The 10,322-nt window shown below is 41.2% G+C and overlaps 1 pseudogene; it reads right to left on the reverse strand.

Moving 5' to 3' along the window:
• Positions 1 to 167: 167 nt before the first annotated feature.
• LOC125398815 (U3 small nucleolar RNA-associated protein 18 homolog pseudogene) lies at positions 168 to 1,816 on the reverse strand (annotated as a pseudogene).
• Positions 1,817 to 10,322: the final 8,506 nt, after the last annotated feature.

Below are 10,322 nucleotides of genomic sequence, written 5' to 3' on the forward strand. Positions count from 1 at the left end.
ACAGATCTTTTTTTTTTCAAACGAAAGTTATCATGCATTTATTAAGATATTGCTGCTAATTTTAAGCATGGATTCCACAAGTCATTATCCATAGAGCATCGCACACACTGGAAAATTTCTGGGAAGATGTACTGAGGTAGGTTTGACTAGATTTCAAAAGAACATCTTTAGAAATCTGAGAAATGGTGCAACCTATACAACAAGGCCTTGCCTCGTTCATTCCCCAAGTCAAAGTATCCACCTCTGGGACAAATACTGCCCTTTTTTAACACCGAAAGTTAGAGAATGCTGTACAGGAAGGAGGATGAACCAATCTCATAGCTTCTCCCATTTTTCCTGAAGTCACTGGCAAGATTTCTGTAGTGAGATTAAAGGTCAAGTGACACCAGTGACCAGGTATATTATTGCTTTTATTGGCTTTGGATTGGTTTGTTGGAGGCAAGAATCTTGACTGTCCGTGTTTTCCACTCCACTCTTAGAGTCACAAGCCACATGCTGCCCACTCTGATGCAGCAATGATAATCCATACAAACTGCCTTCGTCAAGGAATCTGTTAACGCACTTCCTCGAATTCACATCCCACATATAAACTCTCCATTCCCAGAGGAAATACATATCCTCTTATTATCAGAAGAGAATGTGGATGCTGTCGTTCTTCCATTAATCTTCACGCTACCAATCAATTCTTTCGTCTTCATTGACAGCAAATGAAAAAAACCAGCAATGCCTCTTCTGAGCAGGAAGGATCCACCTGGAGAGACTTCAGATCCCTTCACTATTCTCTCTTTCAAACCTCTCACTTGACGTACAGGAACTAACTTTCCAGCTAGCATATCATCGACATAAAGCACCTTGCTGTGCACACATGTGGCTAAAAGCTCCTCTCCATTAGCAGTGTAACAAGCCTTAAAGATTGGAAACTTTCCCAAATGGGTGCTCTGGATTTTCGGGTTTGTTTTGCCATCTCCCTGAAATAGTGAGATAGCATTAGCTAGCCCAGAGAGCATCACCACCTGTGCACCAGGATGGACCTGCACTGATGAGATTCGAGCAATGGTAAGCCGTTCAGCACTGGCAGGACGGCAGTCCTTCATCTTCAGAATTCCACTCAGAAGAGAAGTGGATGTAGATATGAAAGTCTCAGTCCGTTACAGTAAATCATCTTCACCCTCTTCACTTTCATCTTCTGAAGATTTTCTCCGCTTGTGCCCAGGCTCTGCCCAATCAGGTCCTCCTCCCATGGCATGCTGAAATTCCTCTTTAAGTCTCTATTGAAGCTTATCTTTTGAGAGTTTACTTTCGCTGGCATTTTCCATTATATTTTCCGAAACCGATTGTTCATCATGTCAACTATTTCCTCATCTTCATCATCTTCATCCACCCAAACTGGCTTCTTCTGGGGAGGAAGATTATCTTTCGCTTCGTCTTCCACTTCAGAGTCATCCGAGCTTCCTTGTCGTTGACCCCGCGGGCTCTGCAGCCGCTGCAGCAGCGTGTCCTTCTGGTCCTTGATGTCGCCAAAGTCCAGCTGCTCCAGCGGCCAGTTTATCCTGCCCAAGCACTAGGCCGTTCCGCTGCAGAAACCGGCTCTCCTCCTCCTCCTCTGCCTCCACCGCCTCGGTAGTGACCGTGCTAGGGGCCGCCCTCTCCCTGGCCTGCGGTGCCTGTTGGGATGAACGGGCTGCCTTTTGGGGCGTGTGCCACCGCTCCCGGGTCTGGCTTGCCTTCCTGGCATCGTGCCCGCTCTCCGCTCTGGTTTCGTCGGCTCCAGGTCTGAGGAAAAACGCAAATGGTGACAAGGAGCACCACTGCGCATGTCAGGGCCACATTGCTTAGCAGCGTGGAGTGTGTCAGAGTTCAGTCTCCTGCTTCTTGGAGAAATTCATCTGGAGTCATTCTTCTATCAGTGAGCTCAGGCTCCACACGGTTTCCCAACAAGCTAGGGAACTTTCTCTCTCCTTTCTCGGGAGTTATCCTTTTGACTTCAGTTCTGTGTGAGCCTCATTGTAAGTGCTACAAGTAATGAAGAGGTGTTTTTAAGGCTTGCCCTTCAAGATTCACATACTGATCAATCTCCCAGAAAGCCTCTCTTGATTGCTCCAGCCCACATCAAATGTTGTTTTTGTTTTCCTCCCTCAGACCAGACCTCTACAACAGTGTTGTAGCCCAGGCTACACCTGAGTGCTGGGATCGCGGATGTTTGCTACCACAACCCCCTGGCTTCTTATGAATTCTTTTACTACCTTAGATGCAACTGTCCTACATAGGACACAGAGTGGTCCTACAGCATTCTTGAACGTGTCTTAACTGTTAGGGATGTGGCTCGGCCGTCATTGGTCATTTTTATAACTCTCCCATGACCTGAAAAAACTTTTCAAAATACTAGACAGAGAAACACTTCACCCTTTTAAGAACCTAAAGCCAGAGGAACTGACTCAAACTTCAGGAAGCAGCTGTGAGGACAGTGTGGCAGGAAATCACAGAAAACCTGAGATCAGAACTGAAGCCGCTGCTCAGTTTCTTGCCCTGAAGTGACAGCAGCAGGTGGGGGCATCGGGTGTGGATTTGAAGAGCCGGAGCTGGGAGCTCCAAAAAACGTTAGTGAAGGTGGCTACTCAGAGCTCTGGGAGACTTGGGGAGCACAGGGACGTGTGGAAGAGAAATCTAAGTAGCACTTAGTTTGCTAATTGGTGCTGAACTTGTGATGGCCATCAGGTCTGTGTGCGGTGGTTGACAATGAGCATGGGAAGACAGGAGCAAGGAAACGGCCTACACTCAGGGACATGATTGACCAGCCATCTAGGACCATGGGCCCAGTCAAGGATGCCCTGGCTTCTATTGAAGATCTACACATCCCACTCTAAGGGCTGACTGGCCCTGGGAACTAAGCTAAAGGAGTCCCATAGAAGATGAAGACTTTGTATGGTCTATCAGGGACACAAAATGCACATGGGAAATGTAAGGGAACATTGGAGAGAGTAGACAGCCTTGTCTGCTTCCTGATTTCAGTGGGATCGCTTTGAGTTTCTCTCCATTTAATTTGATGTTCTGGGATATTGCCTTTATTATGCATAGGTTTGTTCTTTGTATCCCTGATCTCTCCAAGACCTTTATCATGAATGGGTGTTGGATTTTGTCAAAGGCTTTTTCTGCATCTAATGAGATGATCATGTGGCTTTTTTCTTTCAGTTTGTTTATAAGGTGAATTACACTATTGGATCTTCATATATTGTACCTTCCCTGTATTTCTCAGATGAAGCCTACCTGATCATGGCTGATGATTTTTTTTAATATTTATTTATTATGTGTACAATATTCTGTCTGTGCGTATGTCTGCAGGCCAGAAGAGGGCACCAGACCTCATCACATTTGTGATGGCTGATGATTTTTCTTATGTGTTCTTGGATTAGGTTTGCCAGTATTTTGTTGAATATTTTTGCATCAATGTTCATGAGGGAGTTTGGCCTGTATTCTTTCTTTGTTGTATCTTTTTTTCTTTTTTATTGATTTTTATTGAGCTCTACATTTTTCTCTGCTCCCCTTCCTGCCTCTACCCTCCCCTTCAACTCGCTTCCAAGGTCCCAATGCTCCCAATTTACTAAGGAGATCTTGTATTTTTCTCCTTCCCATGTAGATTATAACCATGTATGTCTCTCTTAGAGTCCTCATTGTTGTCTAGGTTCTCAGGGATTGTGATTTGTGGGCTTGTTTTCTTTGCTTTATGTTTATGATAATTGTCTTTCTGGGTCTTGGTTACCTCACTCAAAATGATGTTTTCTAGCTCCATCCATTTGCCTACAAATTTCAAGATGTCATTATTTTTTTCTGCTGTGTAGTACTCCATTGTGCAAATGTATCACATATTCTTTATCCATTCTTTAGTCAAGGGGAAGTTAGGTTGTTTTCAGGTTCTGGCTATGACAAACAGTGCTGCTATGAACATAGTTGAGCACATGTCCTTGTGTCACGGTGGAGCATCCTTTGGATATATACCAAAAAGTGGTATTATAGGGTCTTGAAAAAGGTTGTTTCCTAATTTTCTGAGAAATCACCACACTGATATCCAAAGGGGCTGTACCAGCTTGCACTTCCACCAGCAATGCAGGAGTATTTCCTTTACCCCAAATCCTCTTCAGCATAAGTTATCATCAGTGTTTTTGATCTTGGCCATTCTTACAGGTGTAATATTTAATCTCAGAGTTGTTTTGATTTGCATTTCTCTGATGACTAAGGATGTTGAACATTTCCTTTAGTGTCTTTCTGCCATTTTAGATTCCTCTGTTGAGAGTTCTCTGTTTAGGTCTGTACTCCATTTTTTATTGGATTATTTGTTCTTTTGATGACCAATTTCTTGAGTTCTTAGTATATTTTGGAGATCAGACCTTTGTCTGATGTGGGCTTGGTGAAGATCTTTTCCCATTCTGTAGGCTGTTGTTTTGTCTTGTTGACTGTGTCCTTTTCTTTACAGAAGCTTTTCAGTTTCAGCAGGTCCCATTTATTAATTTTCTTTCTCTCAGTGTCTGTGCTACTGGGGTTATATTTAGGAAGTGGTCTCCAGTACCAATGTGTTCAAGTGTATTTCCCACCTTCTCTTCTATAAGGTTCAGTGTGGCTGGCTTTATGTTGAGGTCTTTGATCCATTTGGACTTGAGTTTTGTGCATGATGATAGATATGGGTCTATTTTCCTTCTTCTACATGTTGATATCCAGTTATGCCAGTACCATTGTTAAATATGCTTTCTTTTTCCATTTTATATTTTTTCTTCTTTGTCAAAAATCAGGTGTTCAAAAGTGTGTGGGTTAATATCTGGGTCTTTGATTCAGTTCCATTGGTCCTCCTATTGGTTTTTATGCAAATACCAAGCTGTTTTCAGTACTGTAGCTCTGTTGTAGAATTTGAAGTCAGGGATTATGATGCCTCCAGATATTCTTTTATTGTACAGGATTGTTTTGGCTAACCTGGGTTTTTTGCTTTTCCATATGAAGTTGAGTATTGCTCTTTCGAGGTATGTGAAGAATTTTGCTGGGATTTTGCTGGGCATTGCATTGAATCTGTAGATTGTTTTTGGTAGGATTGCCATTTTTACTACTTAATTCTACCTACCCAAGAACATGGGAGATTTTTCAACTTTCTGGTGTCTTCATCAATTTCTTTCTTCAAAGATTTAAAGTTCTCAGAGGTCCTAGACTCTGGTGCACCCAGACCCTCAGAGGACCTGGCTCAGGCATACTCTCTCAGAGGTACCAGACTCACGTCCAAATCCTCAGAGGTTTCTGGTGTCTGTGTACTTTCTCAGAGGTCCCAGACTCACACCCAGACCCCCAGAGGTCTTGGCTCAGGTCTATTCCCTCGAAGATTCTAGTTTCAAACCCGGACCCACAGTGGTCTCTGGCTCTGGCCCACTCACTTAGCATTTCTCCCCTGTACCTGCTCCTGTGGAATTTTCTGTCTCGGTTCTGCTCTGGCCCAGGTCGCTCGCTCAGTCCTGCCTCCACAAATGTCCCTGGTCTGTATCCGCTCCCACTCCCATGGAGTTTGTCGCCTCAGGCCTGCTTGGGCCTAGGTCACTGGCTCAGTACTGCTCAGTCCAGCTCTTGTGGAGCCCACCTCCTCAGGCCTGTTCCAGCTAGGTCACTGGCCTAATCCTGCTTCTGCAAATGTCCCTGGTCTAGATTAGCTCCTGCTCCTGTGGAGTTTACTTTCCCAGGCCCACGCCAGCCCAGGTCACTGGCTCAGTCCGCTTTGTTGAATCTTTATGTGCTGTGTTCCCTTACAAGAAGATACATTTGCAGAACAGACAGTATATGAGAAAGTCAGACAATGGGATGATCTTTAAAAGGACTGGAATCCCAACATAGTATTAAAAGATGAGGTGACTTACATGAATGATCTCAAGCTAAAGCTTTACATGGAAGTGTAACATATAAAAGATGTGTTTTTCCATGAAAAGGATGGCTTAGAGTTTAAAATTAATGAACTGTTGCTGGCTAAAGAAGAATAGGGCTGTGTAGTAAAAAAAGGTCAAATATGAGCAAGAAGATTTAAACAGACAATTTTGCTGCGCTGTGGAACAACACACCATAGAAATACAGCATCTTCACGAACTCCATCAGAAAGAAATCTCTGAAGTCAGTGAGACATTTATGTCAGTCAGACATTTATGAGCTTCAGCAGAAGCTGAGAAGGATTTTTGATAAAAAGATGCTCTTCTTGAAATTGTGAATCAACTCCAATGAGAAAATGAAAAGTTATTAACTCAACCATAATTTGTGCATGAACTTGAAAATACCGTAAAGAGCCTTAATGCAGTAGTGCATTACTTAGCCAGTCTTGATAAAAAAAAAAGATTATGTGTTTCAGGAATTAGAAGCAAAGATACATTCTCTTGCTGAAGAAAAAGATGATTTTATAAGTAAAATGAAAACTTGCCATGAAGAGATAATTTCTATCAGAAATGGGAAAGGGAACAAAAAAGGCTGTAGAACTCAAGGAAGTAGCAGAGCTAATTGCCCAGCACAACAATGATCTGAGACCAAGGGAAACTAGGAGAAATGGTGAAATATTAAGAGAAAACAATCAAAATGGCCAAAGCATTATGGTTCAAATAAAAACTATGACTGAAGACCAAGAAGCATTGCCATCTAAATTAAGACTCTTTATGAGGGAAATAATAGACCATATTCTGAAAAGATCTAGTTGAGTCGAGGTTTAGAAACTCTTCAAAAAGATTTATCCTTAAAGGGGATGTTACTGAATTAGGAGAGAAACTCAAGTTAATAGCTGAAGAGTGAGATAACTTAAATAAACTTTGAAAATGAGTAAGTTCGGAAGTCATGTGAGAAAACTCAGTTATATGTCTATCAATGGGGCAAACATTTTAGAATAAAATGAAGAGGAAGATGTTGTAGAAGTCCTACAAACTGCAGGTGAGTCCTTAGGAAAACTGAAGGAAGAAAAACATGACTTGGTCTATGAATATGATGAACGAGTGTTAGAATTAGAAGAAAAGATTAACTAGAGAGTGTAGGTAAATACGAAGAACTTAGGGCTTTACTTAGAGACTCTGAACAGGAGAAAATTCTTTTAAGGAAAGAATTAGAAGCCACCTACAAGAGAAGCTCTGCAAGTTGATCCTCTAGAAAATGAAGCATGCTAATGAAAAAACAAGCCCTGAAAATCAGACTCTTTCAGCTCCAGTTGGAGAATTATCGCAGACGTTACACAGCAAAAATGAAGTCCATAACGAAAAGCTTCTTGTAATAGAACCTAAGGACCTAAAGCTGTTGCTACAAAGATGTAGCAACAAGATGTGAGAGGAGAGTCGGCTCTGCTAAAGGTACCACTACTCTGAGTTTTATTTGATTTGGTTTGATAGATCTGGCTACAGGTTGTAGAAGATGTATGTATTAACATTTCTACCATCTGAAATCAGAATAAAGATTTAGCATTTGGGCTCAGGTGAAAGATTTCTGGCAAAAGAATTAAGCACTCTGATGTGGTGTATCTCCATCAGTGTGACTAGTCATCAGAAGACTGATTAATGAAATGTCAGAATTGCCCTCAGGACACAGACAGTGCTTTTATTTCTCAAGAACACTGTTGATCAAGAAAGCGAGCTATAAATGTATTCCGTTTTAGTTAAATATTTAATGTTCTCTTAGAAATTGTGTTGTGAAGTTATGATACGCGTTGGCCATGCAGTCATTTCTCTATTACGTATGTATTTGGCGTGTGTCACATTATGCATCTTGGCTTTGGGATTATTTTGGTAAAGGCCATATACATAATAAAGTTAGTATTGCTTGCTCTATCAAAAGAAAACAAAAATAATCAAATCACTATATGGTTTCTCGGTAAAGATTTTCTTCTGATTAAAATGATGGCAATTTTATTGTGGGGAATTAAATGAATTCTGGTCTAGGTTTTTTGGTTGTTATTGTTTTCCCTATAAAATCTAGGATTCCTTAGAGAAATTGCCTTCTTTAAAAATTGATCACTCTCATTGGTAAAAGAGCTGGAAGAAAAAGTAGGTAACTGTGGTTTTATATATGTTGTCACCATGAATTAAACTAGTATCTCATTAGTGTTTAGATAGATTGAGAACTATAGTTTCAATTAATAAGTTATCAAATACTCAGTAATTAGCTTTCTTTTCCTCATTCTCCAGTTGTCCTCTGCCATCTTTTTGCCTCTTTTCTATCATTCAATCCAAAGAAAAATGCTGCTGTAAAAATTCATGATTGATTGTGTGAATTACTTTTGGATTTTCTTTCAACTACTTAGACATTTTGAGTTCTCAACTGTTCCATATAATGGCAGTAGCAAGGAAAGCGAGGTCCAGACGGTATACTCAATGAACTCATTAGCAAGAAGAGGTTAAGCTGGGTAGTTAGGTATGGAGACGAGACAGTGCTGATGTCATAGAAAGCTGCCTGCTTTAAGAAAAGCATCAGTTCCAATGGGGGACAATGATGCAATAAGAAAAACATTGTAGCAAGAAGAAAAGCAGGCACTTGTCTGTTGATATTTTTATAGCATCAAGGACACCAGAAAGTTCCCGAGGAGGTGGATGGTCATAAACTCACCAGTGCAATGCACAGAGGAGCTATGCCTTCCTGTGTATCCATTTGCTCCTTTTAGTAACTTCGTGCACTAGTTCTATTGCTGCCGTTGAAAGCTGAAGAAATAAAGACTTAAGTATATGATGTGTCCATGATTCCTTGGTGTAGTGCCCAATTAGACTGGGGAAAGGAGGATGGAAAAGAGTTCAGAATGACTCCTCATTTTCTGTCAGTGTTGGTTGAAGTGAAGTAGGATGCTCAGTTTTATACTAAATTTAAATACCAATTTAAGTGAGTTACCACATAAATCTGGACTTGAGATAATTAGCCTAAAGGTAGAAAAATGCTTAGTCAAATTACGGACATAAAGGGCAAAGGTTGAGATCCCCAAGGAAAAATAGAAGGAAGACAAGGACCAGAGATACTTCCCATCCTTAAATTTCAGAAACAACCAAGGGGGTTGAGAAGGGATAGCTAGCAGGTAGGGAATCGTTTAACAAATGTGCAAGTTAAGTGACAGACAAGGCAAAACCTTCAGCCAGGCAGATGCTGCTGATGTCCTACGTGCTGACAGGTGTCCATTGAGTCAAGCACATAGAGGACAGTTGTCCCTTGCTGTGACAAGGCTTGGTTGGAGTGGCTTCTAGAAAATTATGGGGAAGAGAAATTAGAGATTATATGCAGGCAACTCTTTGAAGGGTTTTACTGTGTAAGAAGAACACTATGCTTTTGTTGTTTTGTTTTAATGGGAAAACAAGAATATTTGCAGTATTTAACCTCCCATTATGGTCTCTCCCCTGCCCTCTTTAGATTATATTATTTATTCCTGATATACCGATGATATGTTTCCTTTTTTTTCTCAAGATAGAGTTTCTCTGTAGCTTTGGAGCCTGTCCTGGAACTAGCTCTTTGCAGACCTAGCTGGTCTTGAACTCACAGGGATCCACCTGCCTCTCATCCCAAGTGCTGGGATTAAAGGCATGTTGCCACCACTACCCAGCTTCGTTTTATTATTATTGTATGTGTATGATGTATGTGACTGAGCCTGCCACACCATGTGTGGAGGTCAGAGGTCAGCTTTTAGGAGTCAGCTCTTTCCTTCCACTGTGAGTACCAGTGATAAAACCAAGGACCTCAGGTTTGCGCGACAAGCAGTTTTACCTGCTAACCCATTTCTTCATCTTAATGATATATTCTTGTTTCATTTATAAACTGGTGAGAAAAACAAATTTATTGGAAAGGAGGAGTTGCTGTTCTGATTAACAGGAGCAGAGACATGTGACATATATGAAACATGAAAGAGTGACAGTGACCTTTGCTACACAGTCCCTGATACACGGGTGCCCCCAGACTAATAGGCATGAGCAGAACTCTTAACTGTAGTTAAGAAAAGGTAACAAAAGTAAAGTCTGAAGTTGAGTTTGACTAGCAGCGGTAGTTCATTAGGGTGAAGAGTGGGAAGTTTACAGGTTTGATCAAGAGGAGGGCTGTGCATGGTTACTTCTGTGTGCCTTACATCTTCCCTACTTCTCCTGAATCTCAACCCATCTAAAACTTTCTCATTTTCAGCATTAAGAGTCTTAAGAACTCTAGTTCCTAGGTACTTGAGAAATGGCTTTGTAAAACTGAACTATGAAGAGAGAATTAAAGTTTGGAATAATTTTACTCTTTGCCAATAAATAGTTAAGATTTCTCTTTACAAAATTAAAGTTCTAGCCGGGCAGTAGTGGTGCACGCCTTTAATCCCAGCACTCAGGAGG

The sequence above is a fragment of the Myodes glareolus genome, chromosome 2, assembly GCF_982192425.1.
Source record: "Myodes glareolus chromosome 2, mMyoGla1.1, whole genome shotgun sequence".
In the NCBI taxonomy this organism is placed as follows: domain Eukaryota; kingdom Metazoa; phylum Chordata; class Mammalia; order Rodentia; family Cricetidae; genus Myodes; species Myodes glareolus.